The sequence below is a fragment of the Jaculus jaculus genome, chromosome 20 (assembly GCF_020740685.1).
Source record: "Jaculus jaculus isolate mJacJac1 chromosome 20, mJacJac1.mat.Y.cur, whole genome shotgun sequence".
Lineage (NCBI taxonomy): Eukaryota > Metazoa > Chordata > Mammalia > Rodentia > Dipodidae > Jaculus > Jaculus jaculus.
Genome location: NC_059121.1, coordinates 27,312,233 through 27,339,685, shown reverse-complemented (window position 1 = coordinate 27,339,685; position 27,453 = coordinate 27,312,233). Strand labels below are relative to the sequence as shown.

At 39.4% G+C, this 27,453-nt stretch overlaps 1 long non-coding RNA gene across 1 annotated transcript in view; it reads right to left on the bottom strand.

The window, feature by feature from the left end:
• LOC123456273 overlaps positions 1–27,447 on the bottom strand; it is a 33,102-nt gene extending 5,655 nt beyond the window's left edge. Inside the window, exons 1-2 of the long non-coding RNA XR_006634437.1 lie at positions 27,327–27,447; positions 8,091–8,189 (exon numbers count right to left, since the gene is read on the bottom strand). This is a non-coding gene — a long non-coding RNA (uncharacterized LOC123456273). The remainder of the gene's footprint in view (positions 1–8,090; positions 8,190–27,326) is intronic.
• Between the last annotated feature and the right edge of the window lie 6 nt (positions 27,448–27,453).

Sequence of the window (27,453 nt, the reverse complement as noted above, 5' to 3'; positions counted from 1 at the left end):
CTGACGTCCTTAAAATCCCCAAACCTGGGCTGGAGAGATGGCTTAGCGGTTAAGCGCTTGCCTGTGAAGCCTAAGGACCCCGGTTCGAGGCTCGGTTCCCCAGGTCCCACGTTAGCCAGATGCACAAGGGGGCGCATGCGTCTGGAGTTCGTTTGCAGAGGCTGGAAGCCCTGGCGCGCCCATTCTCTCTCTCCCTCTATCTGTCTTTCTCTCTGTGTCTGTCGCTCTCAAATAAATAAATTTAAAAAAAAAATCCCCAAACCTTTCTCCAGCACAAGCATCTAATGACGTGACATTTCTCTCCTCCTAAGCAGTTCCTCATCTCATTCCCACCACTAATCTTCAGCCTTTTCAACACGTTGCTTCCAAACTCATTACTATTTTTCCTTATGCCCTTAACCCTTAAGGGCCCTGTTCTCTTCCCAGACAAGTTATACCACGGCCATTTCAAAAGTTAAAGGCATAGCCCATTCTACTGGGTGTCTAAGCTACAGAATTCTATGTACCAGAAGAGGGTACAAACTGCTCTTCAAACTTCAGAGGTGCATACCGGGTAACCGTAATTCTTCCTCCCGTACTTGAAGGAAAGCAAGGAGAGAGTGCTGTGACAGACTCCGAGGGTGCATAATATTCCTCGTGGAGTTCCGAAAACCTTCTCTAGAGGTGGCTGGAACATTTGGTCTCTGTGTTTCAGCAACACTCTAAGTGGATAAATATGATTCAAGTTTCTGTTTGTGTAGAAATTCCCTGGTCTTTATGAATGATTTGCTTTCAGTGCCTACGGTGGGAAAAAATGTGACATAGTGTGATGATATACGTCAGCTCAGGGGTAGTGACAAGATTGCTTCCAATGGCCTTTAGCAAGATCCCACTGACTGGATCCTACTTGAGATGGCTGGAAATATCTTTGTGAGCCTGGAAAATAAAGTTCTGATGATGTCTTTTTTGTGCTTTTCACCCTTCATGCACTTTTAAAGCAAAAAAAAAAAAAAAAGTCACATTGAACATTTTGAATGAAAAGAAAACTACATTATATCTGGCTGGAGAGATGACCCAGTGGTTAAGCTGCTTGCCTGCAAAGCTTAATGTCACAGGCTGGATTCCCCAGAACCCTCATAAAGTCAGATGCACAAAGTGGTACATGCATCTGGAGTGTGTTTGCAGTGCCTAGAAGTCCAGGAGCACCCATTCTCTCTCTCTCTCTCCCCCTCTTCCCCCCCCTCCCCTTGCAAATAAATAAATATTTAAAAAGAAAACTGCAATATCTCCATAAATTAAGATAACCTATTTCTATTGTGCTGATGTGCATTTCTAAATGACACATCTATTACCTGCAACAAGTCCTGTGGCATCAATGGGTCACATGAAAATTCCACAAAATAGACATGTGTATACAAGTTTTGCATGTTTCTCCATTCCTTACAAGTTTTTCTGCTAATCTGGATTGCTCCTGAACTGGCAAATCACATGGAAGTGACAGCTAACAGAAGACGGGAGCTGAGGACAGGCCAGAGTATCTGTTCCAAACGCATGTGAGGTGACGCAAAGTAGTGTAATTGCTTCCTTTGAAAGGTCATTGTTCTTCTCCGGGCGTCACAGCTCACCCCCATAATACTGTCAAGTTTTAAAATTCTCCTTACAACTATGAATTCAAATCCAGTATCAGTCATGCTTCGTTTCCATCATCTTTTTTTTTTTTTTTGAAATCTCTGAAATTCACTTGGAATTAGATTCACAAGTTTTTTGCAAAAAGATTCTGATTCAAGAATATGATTCTTCTTAAAACATTTTACATGAATCTGATAAAAAATAATACTTGGGCTGCTAATTTCCACTTCAATGTAAGAGGATAGCATTATTTGGAGTTATGTAGGTACTATCAAATTAGTGCATTTGCCTTGGAGTCAGTGAGGTCTATATTCAGATCCTGGCTCTGTCCCTTAATAATTTCTCACTTTAGAAAGAATGGGTCTTTGGTAATACATATGGGTAACACACAGGTGTCATTGCCTTGAATGAGATAAATTGTGGTGTCAAACTTTTCGGAAAGGGTGACAGGGCAAAATACTTTTCAGTGTTTGGTAAAAAATTCCTTAGGCAAATATTCTCTTCAGGTCTGTTGTTGTAATATACAAGCAGATGTCAATAATAATTAAACAAATAAGAATGCCTATGTTGCAATAAGATTTTATTTATTTACAAAGTCAGATGGTGGACCAGACCAGAACTTCAGGTCACAGTATGTTGAACCTCTTAACATGAAAATGCCACTCTGAAAAGTATGAACATTCTGGGTGTGATGTCAGACACCTGTATTCCCATCACTTTGGAAGTGGAGGCAGGATTGTTTGTTCAAGCCTAACCTGGGATACACAGAAAAATTTTGTCTTCAATCAAAGTACAAATTTATGACTATCTATTATTTACAAGAAAAGATTAATGATCCATTATACTATTGTAGATAAGTTTTTCTATAAGACAAGTGAAAATAAGAGTATGGAAAGATTAAGCTCTGAGCCAGATGATTTTATTCCTAGCCATTATTGTTTGCTAGATCTTTTGTTATGATGTAGCATCATTTTTTTTTTCCAAAGGGAATCTGAGGAATATTTTTCCACCCACAGTAATTGGAACATCAATCTATGCTCTTTGGCATGTAGCTTTCATTGCTAGCCTATATTTGGTAGAACGAACTTTAGATCCTGCATTGTCTTCATTTAGGTTGTGCAGGGTGGGGTCGCACGTGTGCATGGGTAGGGTACGAGCAGAGAGGACAAGCTTAAGTGCTGTTCCTCAGGTAGGCCGTCCAGCTTAAGACACTCTGTCAGTGGCCTGAAACTCTCTAAGTAGCTGAAACTGGCTGGCCAGCAAGCCCCAGGGCTTCTGTTCTCTGCCTCCCTGGTGCTGGGATTACGAATGCATGCCACCAAAGCTTTCTTTCCGACATGTGTCCTGGAGATTCGGCTCTGTTCTCCATGCTTCCAAGTCAAATCAAACATTTTACCATCTGAGTTATCTCCTTGAACCTAAACAGGTTTTTGAACTTGTAGTTTTCTTCTGTTTTGGAACCTCGTTTAGTAAGTACCACAAGGATAGAAAACATGTGGTGGTACAGAGCCAAGCTCAACTGATCCCAGCTGGTGTCTGAATTATGAATGAGTCCAGTGGAATCATCCAAACAAGTCCAGCACGGACAGTTTTTAGATAATCTACACATCTGCGAGAGTGAGCCACTAGTTTTGGGAAGGGTGTTCATGCAGCATTATTTTCTCATAGTTAACTTATAAATATTATAATGTAAAGTATATACAGTCAATACACACACAGCCAGTTGTACTGAAATTTCTTAAAACAGTTTTTTTTTTTTTTAAATTCTGGCTTCATTTCTAGCTTTAGCACATAGTAACATAGTACAGAAAAGAAGCCACTACAGAATTTAAGGAGATATCTCAGATTTTAATATGCATACACGTGACATGATGATCACTTTGAAACGCTGACTTTATTTAGCAGGCTTGGGTTGCAGCCCCAAAATCCAGCAAGTGCCAATTTTGACAGCACTACTCCAAATCATGAGAAAATGATGATTTGGTGAGTTCTAAAACATTTGTAGATAGACTGGAAGAAAGATGAATATAAAAGAAAGAGCTTAGGGTAATTCACCACCGCTAATTTACAATCAACAATTCTTCCCAAATGCTGTGCCTTTTTTTCCCAAGGATTCCCACACTCCCTGAATTTATTTTAAAGCTAACATTTACACCTACTTTGGGCTGTAGTTGTGGGTTTGTTTCCCTGAATTCTTTAAAATAATTTTATTTTTCTTTTTTCAAATTTTTATTTATTTGTTTGAATTTGAGAGAAAGAAAGAGGGCGAGAGAGAGAGAGAGACAATGGGCGCACTAGGGCCAGCGCCTCTAACCACTGCAAAAGAACTCTAGATACATGCACTACCTTGTGCATATGGCTAACTTGGGTCCTGGAGAACTGACCCTTGGTCCTTGGCTTTGCACGCTAACACCTTAACCGCTAAGCCATCCCTCAGCCCTCTTTAAAGCAACTTTTTATCTTTCTTTTATTCTCTCATCTTATCCAGTAAAGGACTCAAAGTTATCAGTAAATATATGAAGAATGACCCTTAGTTGGAAGGATACTAGAATGTAAATTACTGCCTCATGAAACCTCTGCAAGTCATATTTTAAAACAGCCTATTCAGAATATCTTCATTAATAGTTTAGACTGACCAACTCAGTCACCTGCATTTTCTCATTGCTATATTTAAGCAAAGACATTAATATATAAGACATAAATGACGATAAGAATTTACCTTTCTTCTTGGCTCCACTTTCAGACTGTCCCTCTTAACCAGTACAATGCATTGGTGTGGGGTTGAAGAGCTAAAACTAAATGTAATAATCAAACTAATGCTGAGTTCTACTTATAAGATGGTATTTATCTAAAAATTTTGTATCCTTACTATTAGTTTTTTTAATATTAACAATGGCTAGAATTTAATGGAAAGGCTTGGAGTATAATGCTTCTAGGATTTTTTTTAAATATAAGAATGATCATCATCAATGCACAAAAATCAGTAGCCTTTCTATATGCAAAAGACAAAGATACAGAGAAAGAAATAAGTGATATTGTCCCATTTTCAATAGAAAAATAATAAAATACCTTGAAGTAACACTAACCGAGGATGTGAATGGCCTATACAATGGAAACATAAAACTACTCAAGAAAGAAATTGAGGAAGGCTTTAGAAAATGGAAAGACCTCCCATGCTCCTGGATAAGCAGAATTAACATTGTTAAAATGGCAATCTTACCAAAGGCAATATACAGATTTAATGCAATACTGATAAAAATCCCAACATTTTTCTTCACATGGACAGAAAAAATAATCTCAAAATTCATATGGAATGGCAGAAGGCCTTGGATATCCAAGCATATCCTCAGCAAAATAAACACCTATGGAGGCATCACCATACCTGATCTAAAGTTATATGACAAAGCCGTAGTAACAAAAACAACATGGTACTGGTATAAAAACAGGATTATAGACCAATGGAACAGAATCGAAGGACCCAGACTTTGGATCAAGTAACTACAGCTACTTGATATTTGACAAAGGCCCTAACATGGTAGGCTGGAAAAAAAAAAAAAAAGACAGCATCTTCAACAAATGGGTTGGACAAACTGGATAACCATATGCACGAAAATAAAACTCAATCCACTCATCTCAGCATGCATAAGAATCAAGTCCAAATGGATCAAAGACCTCAATATAAGACCAGAAACGCTGCTACTACTGGAAGGAACAAAATTGGAAGAACTTTCCATGATACAGGAATGGGAAAAGGCTTCCTGAGTAAAACCCCAGTAGCTTAGGAACTTCAATAATCACTCAACCATTGGGATCTCATGAAGCTAAAAAGTTTCCTCACAGAAAAACATACAATAAGCAGACCCAATAGATTACCCACACAATGGGAAAAAGTTTGCCAACTATATAACTGACAGAGGCCTAATTTCTAGAATCTACACAGAACTCCAAAACCTAAACAATAAAAAAATTAAACAACCCCCTCACAAGATGGGGCAGAGAACTGCTCAGGGAGTTCTCAGGGGAAGAAATACAAATGGCACACACACACTTAGGAAAATGTTCATCATCTATAAACATCAGGGAAATGCAAATTAAGACCACCATGAGTTCCACCTTACCCCAGTAAGGACAGCAAACATTAAAAAATCAAATGAAAACAAATGATGGCAAGTATGTGGAGAAATAGAAACCCTCATTCACTGTTGGTGGGAATGTAAGACGGTACAGCCTCTATGGAAAGTAATAGAGTCTCCTAAGAGGATGGCTATAAAGTTACCAACAGACCCAGTTATTCCCTTATTGGACATTTACCCCAAATGCTCCATGCTTCAGTTCAGAGAGGTTTGCTCAACCATGTTTATAGCTGCTCAATTCGCAATAGCTAAGAGCTGGAATCAACCTAGATGTCCATCATTAGACAAATGCATAACCAAGATTCTATACAATAGTAAGGAAAAAATGACACAATGAAATTTGAGGAAAACTGGTCAAATTTGGAGCAGATCATTCTCAGCAAACTCACTCAATCACAGAAAGATAACCGTCTCATGGTCTCACTCATCTGTGGCTCCTAACTTGGATCTGCCCAAGATGCTGACACACCTAATAAACATCTCGAGGACTGGACAACAGGGGAGGTGGAGTGGGAGGGGAGGGTAAGTGTGGGGGACACAAGACTGGACCCAAATGGCAATGGTACCATAAAATTCTACATCCTGAAAGACAGACTAAATGGTTTAACGTTCATCAGGTTCTTAGAGAGAACACCTGAACCACAGGGTTCTAGAGAGAGCGTACAAAGAAGACTAGCCTCAATCTTCTCCAGTTTTTTTTTTCTTTTTCTTTTTCTTCTTCTTCTCCTTCTCCTCCTCCTTCTTCTCCTTCTTCTTCTCCTCCCTCTCCTCCTCCTCCTTTCTCCTCTTCCTCCTTCCTCCTCCTCCTCCTCCTTCTTCTCTCTCTCCCTCTCTCTCTCCTTTTTCTCTCTTTCTCTTTTATATTACCTATCCTTTTCTTCCTTCTTTTCCTAGCTGCTGCCTAGAACTCCAAGTACCAGCATGAGGTTAATATCCACAATGAGCTGTTGATCAGACAGACCTACAAGTTTTCCCCAAAGAAGACAGATTTCTGTCAGAGTATTTGATGGCCCACCCAAGGTTAATGGTAAGACCCTACTGTTGAAGACACCATATGCTGTTGGCATGTAACATGGAGTGACATGGCTGGAATGCAGAGAAGAGTCAGTCCCCAGACGGCTCATCTAGTGCCAGAAGGAGCTACATGAGCGACTGGGGAAAAATGACCAACATCTGTCTAAGCAACTTGTGGTCTAAGCTACTCAGCAGCAAAGAACCTGACGTGATGCTCACACAAGTGCAGCAGTGGCACACAGCCCTGGTGGGTAACCAACTGCTCTTGATTTGGCTAACTGAGCCACTCCATGGAATGGAACCCATAGCTGATTCTAGGAAACAAGTCAGAACCATGTCCAAAACATGAGCCTGCTCTCCATCATCAAGCTCCCACCAATCATGGCCTGTAAGAGGGCCTACACCTACTAAATTCTCTAAAATAATAATGGCTATGTCAGCTGTCTTGTTTTGACTTCACTCTCCATTGCAGAAGCAGACCTAAAACAAACCCAACATGGCTCAGGGAAATTCCTGGAAGAGGGGGAGGAAAGGTTGTTAGAGCCACAAGTGGGGACATTATGCACAGAGACATTGCCTCTTACCCATAACTGGTGGCTACCCCCACAATGCAAGACCCACACTTCCTAAGGATGAATGCTGAGTGGGGAGGACAGGGAGGAGGCTAATGATGGTACCAACATGGCTGTATGCACACTGTGTACAGAAGTAATAATAATAATAAAACTATGAGCTAAAAAAATCTGATCATCAAATTCTAACCTATCTGTAAAGTAATCAAACAGCCATTTGTTGTGATTATATATCAAGTGAAAGAGGAAGAAATTATCCAAGTAGCAGACATGCTTATATTCTGGTTTTAATCCATGAATGATGTTATTACCTTTGAACTGTTATTTTCAAGTTACAAAAACTATTTTTGTACATAGTACATTTAATTCTAAAATCTAATGCAGAAGCAATATTCGATTCTTTTCTTCATGAAGAAAGATCAGTGATTTTTCTCTTCAAGAAAAGAAAAAAAATGATTACAAATTTAAATTGACTTGCATTGTTTTTCTTAGCCATTCCAGGCAGTATGTAGAAGGAACATGGAAGCCTTTAGCTTCAAGTCATGAATTGCAAAATATGTATATGTGACTAAATATAAAAGGGCTATGGAAAATACTTGGTTACCTTAATTATAGGTTTAAATGCCACAAATGCAGCAATACTACTTTTTGCCATTATTTTGGTTTGATTTCTGAACTAAACCACTTTACAAATGGTAAACTCAGTATCACTTAAACCCTGGCATCCTTTACAGTACCATAAAAGTGGTAAATAAATGCTCACCTGGAGGTAGGCACATAACGTGCCCTCGATGCCAAAGTCCTGTTAGTGGAAACAAGTCCTCTGTGTTTTGCCTTTTATCTCTTCTCCTTGTCAAAAGAACTGAAAAAAAAAAATAATTTAAAGGATAATACTGTTTTGCTATTGTTTTTGTTAATGTGTTTACTTCGATTCATTTATAATTAGGAGAATGAAACAATTAGGAATCTTTTCCTTTGTCACCCCATGTTATTTTCAGCAACAGATTATTGCCAGTTGTTTGACAATGTTCTGGAAACCACCTACTCATTTTTGTTTGATGTAGCCTGACCGCTGTGGTGAGCTAAAGACCACCGCTGATGCTTGTTTAGTGATTACATTTTGCTCAGCGTGGTTTTGTATTAGTGGCCACTCTGGAAGATGTGTGCCCGATATGTAATTATGGTAGGAGCACAGCGCAGGAGAACCTAAATGGAATGTGCGATCTTGCCTTCCATTTAAGAAATGCGTTTTCATCGCAATTTCATCTTTCCCCACATTGACTCTTATAGGAAGACACCCACCTCAGGAAGAAAAAAAAAAAAAGCAATTGTGTACTTGCCTTTGCTGGTTTTATTGGTTGTGAAAATATTTTGCCCAAAGGATTAGCTACATTCTTTATTTATTTAAAAAAAGATATTTTATGTAGACAAAGTGTCCTGAGACTTTAGCAATTCGTTAATTAAAGTTATCTATTTGTGAAATGCTCCTTCAACAGGCAGGACCCAAGAGGCAATTATGAAAGTAAGCACATTTCTTATCTGGAAGTCATTAACTATAATCCCTCATTTTGATTTCTCTCTTGCCTAAATATTCTTTTCTTGTTCTGGAAGGCTATTTGGTAGGGAATTGAGTGCTAGTTAAGAATGAATATGTGGCCGACAGACTGGACTGGGTACAGCCTGGAAACATTTGTTAGTGTAGTCGTTGAGTTGGGTTTGGGTGCCATAGACAAAGTCAGCAACTAGCTGCTGGTACATTCCTAGTTTAGAGGTGAATCACTGGCGCAGAAGGAGCAGGTCACAGCTAATCCTCTCTGACCATGTCGTGAAGCGTGTCGCCCAATAGAGAGCTTTGCGTCACATGTCTCCATACACATCTCTTGATGATGAGGATGGAAATCATACAACACTGAAAATTAGAACTGCTAGCCATTTTCAGTTCAACAAATAATCTTAACTCCAGAGGACATAAGCCAGACTCAGAAGTACAATTACTATGCATCTTATTTCATATGAGAAACACATGTAGAGAATCATTTTTATATAAGATATGATAGACGTGAGAATTTTCAGAGAGGAAGGAGACTAGCAGGAGAGGAAGAGGAGGAACAGAAGAAGGTGATGAACGTAGGGAGTGAATGTGGCCAAATTACACGAAATCTATACAATGAATGTTCATGAATCCATACATATACAATGAATATTCATAAATAAGAATTTACATATGTGTGTGTGTGTGTTCATATCTTCCCCCAAGAGAATTCTATAAAATAATTTGTACTTAAAATCTTTTAAAATATGGTAATAGAGATGCCTCCATAAAACCTTGTTTTCCTAAGCTTGTCCTCATGCAACAGTTTAATAGTGACTCATATTCATTCACTGGTTAAACTTAAACTATGTGTCAGGAAATTTTCTAGGTGTTGAGAATACAACATGGAACCATGGACTCAACTCTCCAGGTAGCTTTGAATCTACAACACTCCTTTTAGTTCTCAAGTAGTAACTATATATGAGGAGCATCAGAAAAGATTTTGAAGTCAGTACCTGCTGTGGGTGATTAAAAGTAACAAAACAAAATAATTATCTGAAGAGTACATTCCAATACCAACACTGAGAAAATATCCTGGACCCATGCTCTTGAATGGCAGACTAAGTTAAAAGTGCACAGAGATTCTTTCAGAAAGAATCTCTGCACATGTCTCTGGGGTACGTATCAGCAGTCTGAGGTATCGTAGCTACATTAGCAAGAAGGAAGATATGCTTTTCTTTGGAGAGCCTTGCTGTTTTTGTAACACTCAGAAGTTACGTGCATGTGAGGAAATCAATCACCATCTTTACTTTCCCTGGCATGTGTCATGGATAATAAAACTGTGACATGCACACTCCCTTCATATTCACAGGTCGTGACTTTGAGTTCTTCTGTTCACATGTCTGGTACTAGACAAACTTAAAGCAAAGCTTGATGTCTGTCCATTCCGAGTCAGCAATACCACTCCCCATGTTCATCCACTGAGTTTAAAATGGAGTCAGCACCATGGTGCAAACTGTCATTGAACTCCAAAGGCACCCTCTTTTAGAAATCATGCTGTTTCATCTAGGTCAGCTAACAGACTGAGTTGAGGGTCATTTAATTAATGGTCCCAAGTACTCTGTGAGTTTTTCCTGGAACATTTATGGTCTTTGAGCACACTGCTGAGTGGCAAATTTCCAGCAGCCCCCTCAGAGATTCTGTCCCAACGCCCAGATTGTGTTGAGGGCCAGGGAGCAGATATGCAGATCCTGAGCCAGCAACCGCACTGGCCGGTAGATCTCCCCACATCTCCTGGATAGGAAAAGAGAAGTGAAGGGGACAGCTCAGAGAGGACCTTTCACTCTCCTCCCTGAACGCATCCTGGACTGTGCATCATCCCTGACCTGAACTCTCCTCCATGGGAAGAGGCCAGAAGAGTGGGCACTAACAGTAGTTTCTCATTAAAGCTGTAGATCATAAAAATCAAGAATAATGTGTCCTTCAGCTGAAATCAGTTTCAATGAAATGAAATTTCAGAATACTTAATAAGACTGTAGTTGTTACTGATAAATGCAATTTAAGTATTTTTTTTTTCCTCAAGGTTGAACATGGTATAGATTCTTTTCAACATGGTAATATGTTCTCAGACATCAGAGAAATATCCATGACACTCTGTACCTTAAGGACATCTCTTTAGGGTACAAAGCTCCAAAGCAAAATGTATTTGTTGTTTTCATAAGATTTTTAAAGGATTAAGAGGAAAAGAAAATCAGAGAAAAACATAGGTTTTGTAGATCCCCTAGTGTGAATATTTGTATAAGTCAACTGACAACATCCTTATAAATGTGGAATTTATGTAGTCAATTTCAGAAAGAAATTATAAATTTGAATGTTGACTAAATAATGGTAGTATCACAGGGTTTGCCAATGAGTATGGCCCAATCTACTTTGCTGGCAATTCAGTAATATACATAATTCATAATACCACAGCTATGAAGTAACCATGACATACTGAAGCATCGTCAGTTTCGGAGATCAGCAAGGACTCACGACTAGACTAATAATGTAGAGGAAATGGCCCTCCCAGTCACAGCCAGCTTGTATTGGGGCAAAATAACGTCAGACCTGGGCCCAGATGCTGGGGTGTATGTGTGTGTGCACAAAGATTGATATCTGTGGATCTTGGACACAGAAAGAAACTCTGCAAATCATTCGTTTAATAACACAGTGATCAGGAACTTGCCAACTGACTTCTTGCTGAGCTAGCTTCTTAGATGCACCCAGGGGATGTGAATGAGCTCATGAATAAAGACTCTTGAATTCCCCTAGATTGTCCTCAGTTTGAGGAACAAATGTAGAGACCAGATTTGGCTTTGGCCAATTTCAAAAGTATTTGGGGAAGTGTCACATGTTTTATTATGTGAAGATTTATAGCTTTCTCCAACAAGTCTCTGTTTCCCAAATGAAATATACAATTTAAAGAGGCAATGAAAATCTGGTGTGGTGGTGAATGCCTGGGTTCCCACCACTTTGAGGCTGAGACAGGAAGACCTCCAAAAGTTCAAGGCCAACTTGGGCTAGAGAGTAAATCCCTGCCTTAAATATAATAAAACATAATATACATGTATGCATATATATGTATATATGTACATATGTATGTACATATGTGTGTGTGTGTGTGTGTGTGTGTGTGTGTGTGTGTGTGTGTGTAAAGGAGAAGAGAAACAAAAGGGTGGTATTCAGCTTCTCCCATATCATAAGTTTACTAAACTAAAATTTGGTGGCCAAATGGAAGCTAAACATTCTTTCTGCCGATTGCAGAAAGGGGAAAGAGTTATAAAATAGAGGTATATCTTCTGACAGAAGCTAACCCTGTGTGGGATAGTTCTATCTCATCACGTAAAGCTGCTTTTCTAGTTTTTTAACTTTAGAATTTTATGTATATATTTGTGCAGTGCACCCCCCCCCGACACGTCTGCATGCACACTGCACACACCAGGGTCTCTTGTCACTGCAGAGAACAGCAAGTACTGGTGGCACTTCTTGTGTCCGGCTTTACATGTGTACTTGGGAAACTAAAACCGTGACCTGCAGGGTGTGCAAAAAAGTGCCATTAAGTGTGCCATCACCCAAGCTCTAATGCTCTATTCTTGATAGCTTTTTCATAAGTACTGGGTATCATTCAGGGGCTAGGTATTCTGCTATCACTGCAAAACTGTCAATTGAGATTCTTTAGATACGCCGATAGTGTATACAGTGAAAGCAAAAATGGTATTTGAGAACTGATGCTGTTCATGCATTACCCACATTTTACTGTGTGTCCCAAGGACTAGCACTATGCTGAAAGCTTTACATACACCTGGTATTTTCCTTTTCTTTTTGTGTGCATGCATAGTGTGCATTAAGCAGTGTTACAATCTGCATTTAGGAGAGAGTAAGAAAGAAGGCGGAGGGAGAGGAAGACAAGCAAGCAAGAGTGAATGGGGAGGGCGCCCTTTTGTTTTTCGTCTGTCTGTGTGTGGTGTGCGTGCATTGGTGTGAGCACATGTGTGTGGATATATGTGCATGTGTGTGCTTATGGAGGCCAGAGGTTGACAAGGGTCGTCTTCCTCAATTCTCTGTTTTTTTCTTTTTTCCCCGAGGCAGGGCTTCTCATTTGAACTCAGAGCTGGACAATTTGGCTAGTTGAGTTAATCTGTCCTGGCCTGGCCTGTCTCTGTCCCCTGAGAGCCTGGATTACAGGCATGTTGCCATACCTACCTGACATTTCTGTGCACACTGGCAGTCACGCTTATGTGGCAAATATACACTGAGCCATCTCCTCAGCTCCCTATACTTCATCTTAATTAATGTTCACACTAATGCTAGGAGTGGGCAGTGTACTATGTAAATACGCGCCTCGTCCAGAAGGTCAGGGCCAGGACGTGAGGGGCACATCTGGACTCGGTCCTGTTTCTTATTCTTACACTGCGCCACACCCCCATGCTAGGACTCTTCAGGCTTCCTCGGGGTAGGTCGGCTGAAGGTGTGCTGATACATCCCAACAGAGTTCTCTGAGGTTTTAAGTTCTAGGTCTTAAACCTAAATGATGACGTGAACGTTTGGGATTTCAAGTTGAGTTACCGCCGGACAAGTGCTACTGTCTCACTAAAAAAAATTCACAGTTCCACAACCTGATGATAAGAGATCCAGTATAGGTGGATGGATGGACAGAGATATGATAGACACATAGGTAGACAGACAGATGACAGACAGACAGACAGATGGATAGATGACATATAAATGACTGTACCACAGGAGCCAGGACTGATCTAGACACATAGCTCTGAGAGGGAAACTGAAGTTGCAGAGGCAGTAGAAGGAAAATGAGAGCAAAGAGAAGGACTCTCTAGCGAGCATGGTGATAACAACAGAACTCAAACAGAGTCACAAGATCTGCTTTCGGACATTAAGCCTGCTATGCTTTGCCAGGTTTAGATATAAAGGTAACTTTTGAGTTGGAGGATTAAAAACAGAATTCTTTCCACTTGAAATACAGAGATTTTTTAATTAAATAAATGCCATAGTAAAAATTTTAAAAAGTAGCAAATATTAGTTTGATATCTCGATTCCTAGGCCATCATTTTGGAGTTAAGACCATTCTAGTCACTTGAAGCCTCTTATACAATGATCCTTTATCTTCCATTAATTTTTTTTCCAAAGGAAATGCTCGTTAGTTCAAACAAAGCTATTGTTCATGGTTGAAAGAATAATGTAAACTTGGATTGGTTTGGGTGGATTTGATCTTCGTTTGACAATAGAGGTTTCAACTTTATTAGCAAGTTATATTGTTTTAAATTTAATTTCTAAAGAATATATTTGGGTGTGAATTCAAAGGAAACTATTTTAATAAACTAAAAAGAAATTTGGCATCCCAAACTGTAAAATAGTTTTAGTTTTTTCCTTTTTCTATTAACTGAAACATTTTTAGGGTTAATTATTGTCAAGGAACTTCACATTATGGTGTTGAACCACAAATGTCCCACAAAAACTTACTCTCCAAAGCAACCTTCCTGCCTCATATGTAAGTTAATAGTGACACCTTGTGGACAGTTTTTACTTCAACACGTGCGAGTGTTTGAAGAAAGACACTTTCTGTTTTATTGTAAAAATACTTGTTTCTCCTTCCAAATATTTAGTGCTTCTTCTGCACTGTGAAAATTTTCTTACACAGTTAATGCCACTTGATAAAATAATTAAGGCCTCATCTTGCCATCATAGTGACACACATCACTTCTGTGGTCATCCTCCCAAGAATGCATAATCCCAACCCAACTATGAAGAAAACACTGGACATATGCAACTGGATAACGTCTCCTTATAACCTTATAATTACTGTACCACAGAACTTCCAAGGCCAACAAAAACAAGGAAATATAGGAATATTGTCACAGATAAGAAATAAGACAACTAAATGAAAAGTTGAAAAGTTGGATGGGGTCCTGGGACAGAAAAAGGGAATAATGGAAAATATAGTGACAAGTAAGGGGTGTGCTTTGATTAATCAAAATATGCCAATGTCGGCATCTTCTTGTATCATCTGCAGCATGATGATGTACAATTGAACAATGGGGTGGTGGTTGAGTGGAATATGGAAAAAGAACTCTGCAATGTTTGCAACTATTCTGCAAGCCTCAAACAATTTTAAAAGTTAAAAAAAAAGTTTCCATGTAATTAAAAGTAGCAAATACTTTAAACTGTGATATACCATTGGTCTTAAGGAATTATATCTATTAACTTTCCCAAAAATAATGACAACTTCAACCAAATGAGAAAGATTTTGCAATTTATAAGTGTTTCAGATTATATGCAGTCAACTTAAATTTGCTATAAAATGCACATAGTAAGAATTTTTCTTTAACCTACAGGGATTAACCCAAGATAGTACATGTACGAATTCCTCTCCTTGGACTTTCTCAAGTACACACAGGGCACTTCATTGGGGTCTTGCGTGCAGAGTCAGAGTAGCTGCCGTTGCCTCCAGTGTTATGCGCTGCTCCTCGCTCTGCCACCGCCGTCCTCCCCTCTTCCTTCTCCTCCCTCCTTCATCTTCCTCCTTCCGGTCCACTTCCATGTCTACTCCCTCCTTCTCACCTCCTCCTCCTCACCTCCTCCAAGAACTTTTGTGCTTGCTGATCTACCTTCCTAGAGCCTCTTATATTCACACATACACACCACTCCATCTCCTTAAATTTTCAAATGTCCTTTATCACAGAAATTATTCCTGCTCTACTCATATAGGAGCAACCAACACCATTATTTCCTCTTCCTTCTCTATCAACCTTCAGAGAATTTATACAAATTTATACGATGTGCACGGAATAACACGTTTGTGCCTTTTTCTATCTCCCTGGGCCATCATGTAAGCTTTAAGGAGTTTGCAAGAGTGAATTCTGCTTTTACAGTTGAATTCCAGTGTACACACAGGCCAAGCACATGAGACAGTCAGTCATGTTGGTTGAATTAAGCTAAAATCTGCTTCTCTGAAACTTGTGCTTTTCGTTATAGTCCTGAAAGCTAGATGCACAGGGAGAGATGGACACTTCCTCCCTGCGGCAGCCTGCATTCCTGGTCCTCCAGCTCACATCTTTCTTGGTCTTCGCAGGCTCTATACGCAGTAGAACGGGTGTTCCCCATCTGCTCTCAGCTCTCTTCTTCTCTGTGCTATGCTGAGGGGCACTGAACCCTGTGATTTTCTACTTTAGGGCTACCCCTCTGGCTGGCTCCTGGCTGGGTCTGGCCAGAGCAAGAGAAGAGAGGCGTAGGGCATATCTTCTCGAAGTGTTCCTTGTTTTGAATCTGGATTTTCCCAACTACAGCTTTCATCACGTGAACCCTCCACAAGAACCAGTGATGCTTCTCCACCCTTTGCTTTCACAGGCCTACATGGGCATGCCTGCCTTTTGTCTATTTTGCAGTGTTTCAGCTTATTTACTCACCTAACTGGCCATAGGTCCATAAACACCTCCTTAATTAAAAACCTGCTCATTTATAACATATGCAGTATATTTCCGCCAAATACTCCCCCAGAACATTATTTTAGGATTAGGGTCGTTAAACTTCAGCATGTAGTAGAATGTTTCAGAGATTTAAAAATATATATTGCTTGACAGCCTCAGGGATTCTGATTTTGAAGACCTTAGTTTTTATAATTAAATTATAAATTTAAAAATATATTTTACTTATTTTGAGAGAGAGAAAGGCAAATACAGAGAGAGAGAGAGAGAGAGAGGGAGGGAGGGAGAGAGGGGGAGAGAGAAAGAGAAAGAGAGATAAAAAGAGAAAGAGAATGGGCATGCCAGGGCCTCCAGCCACTGCAGATGAACTCCAGATTATACGCCACCTTTTACATCTGGCTTATGTGGGAACTAGGGAATCGAACCTGGATCCTTAGGCTCCACAGGCAAGCACCTTAACCACTAAGCCATCTCTCCATCTGCCCCCCCCCACCCCATGAACATTTTGACCAGGTTCCCAGATGATAGTGACACAGGTTGTCTGAGGACCACACAGTGCCAGTTCTTCTCAACAGTGTTTTCTTTCATGCTCCTAAGTGGTGAATGTTGGGTTTCATGAATGAAACATATCCAGAAATGGGACCTAGAGACTGTGTGAGTGTTGGAGTGGCAAATGCTAAGCACAGGCAGGGGAAACAGTTCCTATTCCCTTATTATATTAATATTTCCAAATCTTTCTGATTCCTTTCAGTGTTGGGCAATCATTATATCTAAACATTAGTGAACATTCTCAATGTCTGGAAAGAAAGCAAAACTTTGGGTAAGGCAGAATTACTGTACCACATAAATTTTTTTAAAAGACCTTACAACTATAAAATTCACATGGATGTATCTCATAAATTTAGATTTAAATGACTAGGCCTGTCACAGAAGAAACAACTCACTATGACTTCATCTGAAAGTCCAAAAGCATGCTAAAACTCAGTACTTAAGTAAGACCATCTTGAATAATTTCACAAACTGCTTTCTGTCCAAGTCCAAGTCTTCCTTTCAAAGAATAGATATTTAGAAATGTTCACTCATGATAAAACTACCCAGGGAAGACAAAAGAATGATAAACATAAATCTGGAATGAAGGCAGCCTTTCTTTTAGGTGGAGGAGGAGGAGGGATGGGCTAGTGTTATATCACAGGGAAAACTCTCTCTAGAAGTTGGTACTATTCCATTTTCTGAACTTAGTGGTGAGTGTGTGCCTCTTTGTTTTATGATTAATTTTGTGACTATACTGTCAATATTGTCTTATAATGACTCAATATTAAATTACATTCAATACCTAATATTCAATATGTCATGTATTATCATACACTCAACATTAACACCTCACTGTTTCTGTTTACCTCTGTAACCCAAAGTAAATCAGTTTTCTAGTTGCCTTATTATATCCATTAATATTACTAACAGTTTTATAGTTCTTAAATTGATAAGAAATTTCTGCTTCTTTTTCTGTTTTTTTTTTTACATTTTATTTTTTTATTGACAGCTTCCATATGTAGACAATGACCCATGAAAATTCCACCCCCCCAACTTTCCCCTTCACAAATCCACATTCCATCATATCCCCTCCCTCTCTCCATTAGTCTCTTTTATTTACAATGGTCTTGTGTAGGCAGTACTAGGTACTGTGAGATTATGAATATCCAGGTCAGTTGTGTTTGGAAGAGTTTTCTCTAAGGAGTCCTACCCATCCTTTGGCTCACTCTTACATTCTTTCCGTCATCTCTTCTGCAATGGACCCTGAGACTTGGAGGATGTGATAGAGATGTTTCAGTGCTGAACACTCCTCCGTCACTTCTTCTCAGCACTATGGTGCCTTCTGGATCATCCCAGAGGTCACTGCCATCTGAAAAGAGAAGCTTCTCTAACCAAAAGTGAGAGTAGCATTAATATATGGGTATGAACATTAAGGGAAGAGCTTACAGTTTGATGAGCATAATATATTCATTTAGCCAGACAAGAGACTAATTTAAGTTTTCTTCAGATTTCATTACTGTTATTCTCTTCTATGTTTTCTTTCCTTTTTTCTTTTTCTTTCTTTTCTTTTCTTTTTTTTTTTTTTTTTTTGGTTTTTCGAGGCAGGGTCTCACTCTAGCTCAGGCTGACCTGGAATTCACTCTGTAGTCTCAGGGTGGCCTCAAACTCTTGGCGATCCTCCTACCTCTGCCTCCTGAGTGCTGGGATTAAAGGCGTGCACCACCACGCCTGGCTTCTATGCTTTCTTAAAATCTCACTCATGATCGATCTCTTCTCTGTACTTCTTCATATATTTCTCTTCCTTTTCCTGGGCTAAATTCCTGTAACCTGCCAACTCTTAAAATATTGGCACCCCAAATCTCCTAACTACTTTCCTCACATCCTGTATAGTATCCCTCGGAAAAGTTACTCAGTCCTGCTTTTTATTGACTTCCATATATGTGTTTCCAGCCCAGAACTTTCCCCAAGTATTGATGCCATATATCCAACACTTAGGGTTTCTTTAAAATGTTCTATAGCTACTCAATTATAAGATATTTCATCAAAACACAGTGACTCTTCACTTTTGGGTAGTGGTTCTACCATTTATATGTTACAAAATACTTTATTGTTAGAAGATGTTTAATGTTCTATTACTTCCAACATGTAATTTCAGATGATTATACACATAAAATATAAATTCTATATACCACTTTCCTTATCAAACTAAAGCCAGCTTTGTTCCAACAAGTTACCACTTCCTTCTTGACAACTGCAGTAGCAGGTCCAGCCACTTTTTATGTCTTCCTTTGGGATGTCTGTTGCTCTCATTACCACTGCAGTTTTGTTTCCTGTATGTACCCATTTCTCTTGTATTTTCCAGTGCATGCCCACCTTATGCGGGAGCATAGAAAAATTGACATGTCATATATGTGTCTAAACAGAAATTATCACTATAATACCATGAATTTTCCAGCTTATGTTCTCTGAGTTCTATTTTGAGTAAACCGACTATTAGACTTGGGCGTGGAGGGTGAGTATAATCTAGCTCAGAATTTCTCTTCAGTTTTATGTGATCATGTATATTCAATAGCTAATTAGCTAGCTGACAGAATACATGATTCATCTGTTCAGATTTAGTAAAACATTACTTCCCCCCTCATTTCTTATTCGAAGCTTAGTTTGGATTTTAAAAGAAAGAAACAGTATGTATTCAGTGAAGATAAGTTAAAATATATAGGAATGAAACATAAAAAATTATTCCAAGATCAACTTCAGATTTTGGTACCATTTTATTGTTACTGTATCTCTTTCTTGGTATTTTCTGTCATTATTTTCATGCAATGCTTAACAGCTTACATGGATTTTTATCTTGGCTTTAAAAATGTATTGTTTTGGGCTGGAGAGATGGCTTAGCGGTTAAGTGCTTACCTGTGAAGCCTAAGGACCCTGGCTAGAGGCTCAGTTCCCCCAGGACCCACGTTAGCCAGATGCACGTGCGCACGTGTCTGGAGTTTGTTTGCAGTGGCTGGAGGCCCTGGTGTGCCCATTCTCTCTCTCTCTCTCTCTGCCTGTTGCTCTCAAATAAATAAATAAATAAAAATAAACAAAAAATATTAAAATGTACTGTTTTATAAATTGTTATTATAATTTTATGCATAGTACCTATAAAATTAAAATATATTACAATTTATCTATTCATTCTCAATCATTAACCCTCTCCCCCTCCCTCGCCTAACTTTCTATAATTTATTTATTTGAGAGGGAGAAAAAAGCAGAGGCAGAGGGAGAGGGAGAGAATGGGCACACCAAGGCCTCCAGCCACTGTAAACAAACTCCATATGCATGTGACCCCTTGTGCATCTGGCTTATGTGGGTCCTGAAGAGTCAAACTGGGATGCTCTGGCTTTGCAGGCAAATGCCTGAACCACTAAGCCCTCTCTCCAGCCCATACATACATATATGTGTATATATGTGTGTGTGTGTGTTATAAATAAATAAATATATATGCATATAAACTTAATTATATAAAAAGCTATGCCCTAAGTACATAAAGCCTATATAATAAGAATTACCTACATACTTATGTCATAAACACATATACATAATCTTATTATGAATGGGGCAAGACTATATTACAAAGTATTCACACATAAGATTCCCCACTCCCCTCTCATTATCTCAGAGTGCATTAAGCTTCTGATGCCCCAAAACCTGAATTAAAGGACTGTTTTGTCCTTCTCCATGATGAGACAGAAATGGGTATGCAAGAGGAGGAGATAGGAAGAGTGCAACTCAAATGAAAGCACAAAAGAGAAAGAAAGAATAAAACCTAGGGCGGGGAGTTCATTATCTGGAGAAAACAAACAAGCCTTCTTGATGGATGACTAGGAACCTGGAAAGCTGGGGTAACAGCTCAGGCAGCGCTGGAGGGGTTTCTACTCAGTTTACCACCTTGGGCTCTTTAACTTTGCCAATTAGCAACTAAGGACACAGATCTGCTGGAAGGTTATGGTGACATGATGGTAAGCCTTTCTCCTTTGACGGAATCAAGGCTAAATATCCTCCTGAGAGCATGGGCAGCAGCTGACCCATGGTTAGCAATAACACTTGGGTGTATGTCTATATATATTTTTAATTTTAAAAATTACAAAGTCACTCTCTTTGAATTGTAAATTATTTCCTCAGGGTTAGAAGTAATGGGCATTTTTAAAGGCTGAACTGTATCACAAAAATACTCTGAGGAAAGGTGGTAACAATTTACTTTCCTGTGGTGAATATCACACTTTGATGCCCATTTATTGAGTCTATTTTAACTACTTGAGTTATTTTAGGAAAAAACTATGATTTTTGGCCAAGTTATATTGATGTGAGCTTGAAGGAAATATAATGAATAATGAGAACAAAATCATTGTTCCTCCGTATTTCATAATGCAGACAAGTTTCCATAAAGCTGGGATGACTTCATTTGCCAAAGACATTTGATATATCAAATGCAGCCATATGTTCTGAATATAACAGATTACTGCCATGTGCGTGAGCTGAGGAACACTGTGTTGTGTAAGTTGAAAGAACATTTGAAATATATGTCTGAATTTTAAAGAAGTCAAAATTTAATGACAGTAACATGATAATATACAGTCCCATGTCCGAGGCATAATTATTTTGAGGGAGTTCCTATAACATATTGAAATCTAGTCCACTATCAAAAAGAGAGTATAGGGCTGGAGAGATGGCTTAGCAGTTAAGCACTTTCCTGTGAAGCCTAAGGACCCTGGTTTGAGGCTCGATTCTCCAGGACCCACATAAGCCAGATGTACAAGGTAGTACAAGCATCTGGAGTTCGTTCTCTGTGGCTGGAGGCCCTGGCACGCCCATTCTTTTTTTCTCTCTCTTTCTTATCACTCTCAAATAAATAAATAAAAGTAAACAAAAAGATTTTAAAGAAGAGAGTATGTTCAGATAAATTCTCTCCCTCTTTGCCTGTCACTCTCAAATAAATATTTAAAAAAAAAGAAAAATAAAAACAAAAAAAAATTAAGAGAGTATATTCAGATAAATTTGTATCGCTCTGAATTTTTTTGCCAAGCAGGAAGGAGGAGCTACATATGAGTAGAGACTAAGGAAGTCACAGGCGCTCCCCTGTCTAATTTAAGGAACCACTACACAGCCAGCCTGTTGGGTCTTAGTTCTGGACTCTGATTAGATTATAATTCAATCAATGCCTGTATTCATAGTTTTTTAATTGAAAAGATTGACTTTTTCATTATGTATTTTTCAATTAATTTGTATTTTAAATTATTTCATTCATTAATCTAATGTTGACTACTGGAATCTTTTCAACCATTCCCTTAAGTTTTACACCAGAGAGAGCTGAAGCAACCCCTTACTGCTGGCCTGTGTGCATGCTCTGGTTATAACTTCCTTGAATTTGACATACCAGTGTGGCTGCTAAGGAAATAAAAACTCTGAAATTCCCATTGCCTTCTCCAATCAGACCTTTCCCCCATGTTCCCCTTTCCATGCATACAAAGTCTTTCTTCTCTCTTACTCCACCTAGAGAACTCTTAAACACTTCTCTTCTTATTTCGGCTTCTCTTCACTGCTGGTTCACAAGATAACAGATGATCCAGTATGCAGAGATGATGAAGTCTAGTTATGCTATTTTTCCTACGGTACATGTATGTGTTTCAAAAGAATATACGTACAGATGAAAATATCTTCCCATGCATCTACTACAAATATGCATTTGTCTCATGCATGGGGGATAGCTATGAACAATGCAGATGAGATCGCTTTTTAATGAATTTACATTATGGAAAATGTGTAAAGATGATCAAGAATCGTGGAATATCTTGTACTCTGGCAAATTGTGAAGAAGAAATGAAAGTTACACAAGTCAAGACCATAAAAGCAATCTTCCAAAGACAGAGTTGTCTGATGTGAATCAGTCGGTGGCAGATGAGCTCCATGGAAAGTGCTGGGCTTGCCGATCATGGCTGGAGAAAAGGCACAGTGGCTTAGTCACAGTTCACATGTTCACATAGGTTAGGCCAGCTTCCCACTTTGTGTGGCTTGACAGTTTGAAAGGGCCACCATGTCTATCCTGGGCCAGCCCCTGCTCCTGTGAAATACAGAGAGGTGGGTTGTTGTTCCAGGGGTCCCCAAAACTCCCTTTAGGCTGGATGATTTAACAGAAATATTTATAGAATTCAGAAAAGCTTTTATATTCATGTTATGATTTTTATAGTAAAAAAATAAATACTATTATCCATAAAGAAGAAAGTACATGAAAGATTGCAAGTGAAAACATTAACATTTCTCTTGTTATTGTCTTACATTGGCGTTATATTGACAATGCTTATTTTTTTCCAGTAAAGGTGTGTGATAATACATATGAGGCATTTCTAATCAGGGAAGTCACCTGAGCACTGGGATTTGGGGAATTGGGGGTATGACTATGTGTTTGTCGTGCCCAGAAGTCAAGCTGACCTCATGGGGTCAAAGGCCCCAGGTATACAGAGTCTATTAAAAGGGTAGCATGGAGAATATTCCCACGATTCCCTAGAGGGAATTTTTTTTTTCTATGTAGCGTTTTAAATACTCCAAGCCTAGTGAGCTAAATCTTTATTTCACAGTTATTTAACTTAGGAACATGAAAATCTCATAAAGTATCAGGAACTTTTGCATTCTTAGCATTTCTGTGATATTTCTACTCATGGCTAAAACTGGCAACAGAAATTATGAGCATGGAGACATGTGATAATGGTAACTGTTGGTGAAAAGATGGTGTGTCTAGTCTATCAAAGAGGAAAGCTTTTTTCCAAAAACTTAAAAACTGTCTCTAAGGTTGCCTTGGCTAGGATTGGGTCATGTGTCCATTCCTGAACTCTCACTGATGGGTGGTTAGGTATCCTAATCACAGGCAGCTAATCATGGTCATTCCACACGGCCTGAGGAGAGTCTCACCTTTCCAGACAGTGTCAGAGGGCAAATACCTGCACACATTTACCATTCCCTTTTAAAAATGCGAGTATTTTTATTTATTCGCAAGCACGCGCGCGCACGCGCGCACACACACACACACACACACACAGAGATAGAAATAGAGAGAGAGAGAGAGAGAGAGAGAGAGAATGGGCATACCTGGGCCTCTAACTACTGCAAATGAACTTCAGATGCATGCACCACCTTGTGCATCTAGCTTTATATGGATACTGGGGAATCAAACCTGGGTCATTACGCATTGCAGGCAAGTGACTTAACTGCTGAGCGACCTCGCTAGCCCCACATTTGCCATTCTTAATTTTTTTTTTTTAATTTATGAGAGAGATAGAGAAAGGGAGAAAGGAAGGAAGGAAGGAAGGAAGGAGGGAGGGAGGGAGGGAGGGAGGGAGGGAGGGAGGGAGGGAGGGAGGGAAGGAAGGAAGGAAGGAAGGAAGGAAGGAAGGAAGGAAGGAAGGAAGGAAGGAAGGAAGGAAGGGGGGAAGGAAGGGGAAGGGGAGGGAAAGGGAAAGGAAAGGAAAGAAAGGGAAAAAGAAAGCATGGGTGTGCTATGGCCTCTTGCCACTGTAAATAAACTCTAGATGCTTGGGCCACTTTGTACAACTGGCTTCAATTGGGAACTGGTGAATTGAACACACGTCTTCAGGTTTTGCAAGCAAGCGTCTTTAACTACTGAGCTATCTCTCCAGCCCATTCTCGTAGATAGAAAAAAAGAAGAGAAGAGGGTTTCCAGGAACTATGCCACCAACCTATGGTCTCAGGAATCAAAATTGTGTAGATAAAGAATTATAAAAACATGAACCTGATTAATGCATAGCCTGGTATTTTCTACTCTGTTCTTATATTTTAACTGAATTATATGAGCTGAAAGTGTAATGGAGGAAATAAAAAGGGTTGAACTCATTATCTCAACCTCTATTTTTCAAAGACTAAATTTCCCAGATTTCTTTTGTTAATATTTTATTTATTTATTTGCAAGGAGGAAAATAGGAAGGGGAGAAGCAAATATAAGAACAGGTGTGCCAGTGCCTCTAGCCACTGTAAATGAACTCCAGATGCATGTATCACTTTGTGCATCTGGCTTTATATAGGTACTGGGCAATCAAGCCTGGGTTGTTGGGCTCTGCATGTAAGTGCTTTAACTACTGAGCCATCTTTCCTGCTCTAATTTTCCTAAATTTCTAATTCTAGTAGTTACTGTTCTCATTCCTTTGACCCAGATGGCTGACAATTTCTTTGGGACCACAGGTTAATGGCAAATGTAGAAGTTACTTTCTCATTGCTGTGGCAAAATGCCTGACTAGAAACAGCTTAGGGAAAGGATTTATTCTTTCTTACAGTTTCCAGGGGAAAGTTCATCATGGAAGGAAAACCATGGTGGCAAACGCGAGACAGCTGGTGTCACATCTTCACATCAACAGGGAGAAGATAGAAAGTTCAAGATCGCCAAGTATGGCTGGACTATAATACCTCAAGGCTCACCCCCAGTAACACCCGCTCCCTCCAGCAAGGTTTCACCTCCCTAAAACTCCAAAAACCTAAAAACAGTGCCACCAATGGGAAATCAATTATTCAAACTTATGAGCCTATGAGGGACATTTCACATTCAAACCACCATGGTGAGGGAGATGTGGAGGCAGGAACTGGGAGCATGGCTTGCTCACGTCTCACTGGGCCAGGAAGCAAAGAACCCAGGCTAGAACCAGGGCTAAGCTATAAGCCAAATGCCTCACCACTACAGCCCTGTTTCTACTACCTGGTTCCACAGCCATTCATGTAGTGCCACAATTTGGGAAAGACTGTTCAAACATAAGAGTCTGTGGAGGACATTTCACATTCAAACATGCTCTAATTTGTAGCAATATAGGAGTCTGCTTTCTGTTAATCAAGTTGGTAGGTAATGAACACTCACAGAGACAGTGTCTTACAGGACATCTGTGGCTCTTTAAAATATTTCACCCAGGGTATGCTCCCATTTCAGCACCTCTGCACCTGTTTCTTTCTGAGTTGTTTTTTCTGTGATTTAAACATACTTCAATCATCACTTCTTTCTCAGGTTTCTGCTCAAATCGTAATCTTTCACTGAGCAATAATTTGAGAGTGCCAACAATATGTGTCCACACACAGCCAACTGTCTTCTACTATATTTTTCCATCACATTTATCCCCTTCTAAAACATCATGGAATTAATTTACTATGATTCTATTTCATACTTCCCTGTTACAAGTGTAAGATGACACCTACTGGGTTCTCTAAGTCAGCTGACACTTAGGTCAGCTGCATTCAATAAATATGTGTCAAATAAACCTGGGTTCCAGTCCCAATTCTGCCATACCTTGCTGTTTAGCTGGCTCTTGGGTCTGTTTCTGTGTAGGTAGCACCAACAATGCGGCCCGGCTGTGGCGTGTGCAATATGAACGTACTTCCTCCTTTTTATGGCTCTGACTTGCTCCTTTCCCAGTAGTATCCTATTTTTCCTGTTTCTGGACTTGCACCTTTCCTCTGGCCCTGCTGGTCATCCTCTTGTGTATGCTCTTTCTTTCCTAACCTTGGTTCATGTCTACATACTAAGCACTGGATACATTCTATTTTACCCATTCATATACATGCAAAGTAACATAAAGACATTTCCTGGTAAAATTATGTCTTCTGCAATTTCTCATAGAAGATGTTTTTGTACATGAAACCTGCTTTATTTCTAAACTCCTGTATAATACAGCTGCAACTTCATAGTTGGTATGTACCATCACATCTAACTGAAATGTGAGTCAATATATTAGATAATCTGAAATGAGCTTAGATTTCAGTGACATATTTTTTCACAGATAGTGCCTGAATATCTATCATGTGAACTCATTGGTGAAAAAAAAAATAAGGAAATTTCTTCTTCAAGGTTCTTACAGGTTATTAGGAATCAATGCTGAAACATGAATAAGTTTTAATGGAAATCAAAATTTAATCAAAATGCTTAGTAGCTTTTAATTTTATGTATCCCCCATAAAGTCAAGTAAAATGCATTTCCCCTTTTAAAATAAGTCATATTAAAATTAACGTATATTACTAGTACAGAAGAGTGTGTTCAGTTATTTATTCTTAAAGTTTACAAATGTCACAGTACGCTTGTCTAAATTTTAATATTAGCATGAATACCTAAAATAGTCTGTATTTTTAAAAAGTCTATTTTCTCTCCATAAAGCTGAAGTAGAAAAATGCGCAATGAGACCACACAAACGAAAACTCGGATATTAAACGGCTGCCTAATTTTCCTATAAGTCAGCTGCCAAGGAAAGTTGCCCTGCTTTGAAAAGCAACCTAGATGGCAGCCTTTTAAAGGGTTCCTGGCTGCGGAAAACTCCGCCGTGAGTTCATTCATTCCTTCATCCGGGAACGCTGAAACCCTGGATCAACCCGAGGGAGCGAGGTGATTGGCTAGAACGCGAATGACGTAGGGCACCGCGCGCCCAATGAGAATTACCTTCCACCAAGCCCGGCTTAGATAACAGGTTGCCATAGGTCCCTACGGCGAGAGAGCTAGGACAACTGCGCAAACCGACTTCCGGTTCCGGAGCGGGGGTGCCAAGATGGCGGCGGCCAGGTATTGG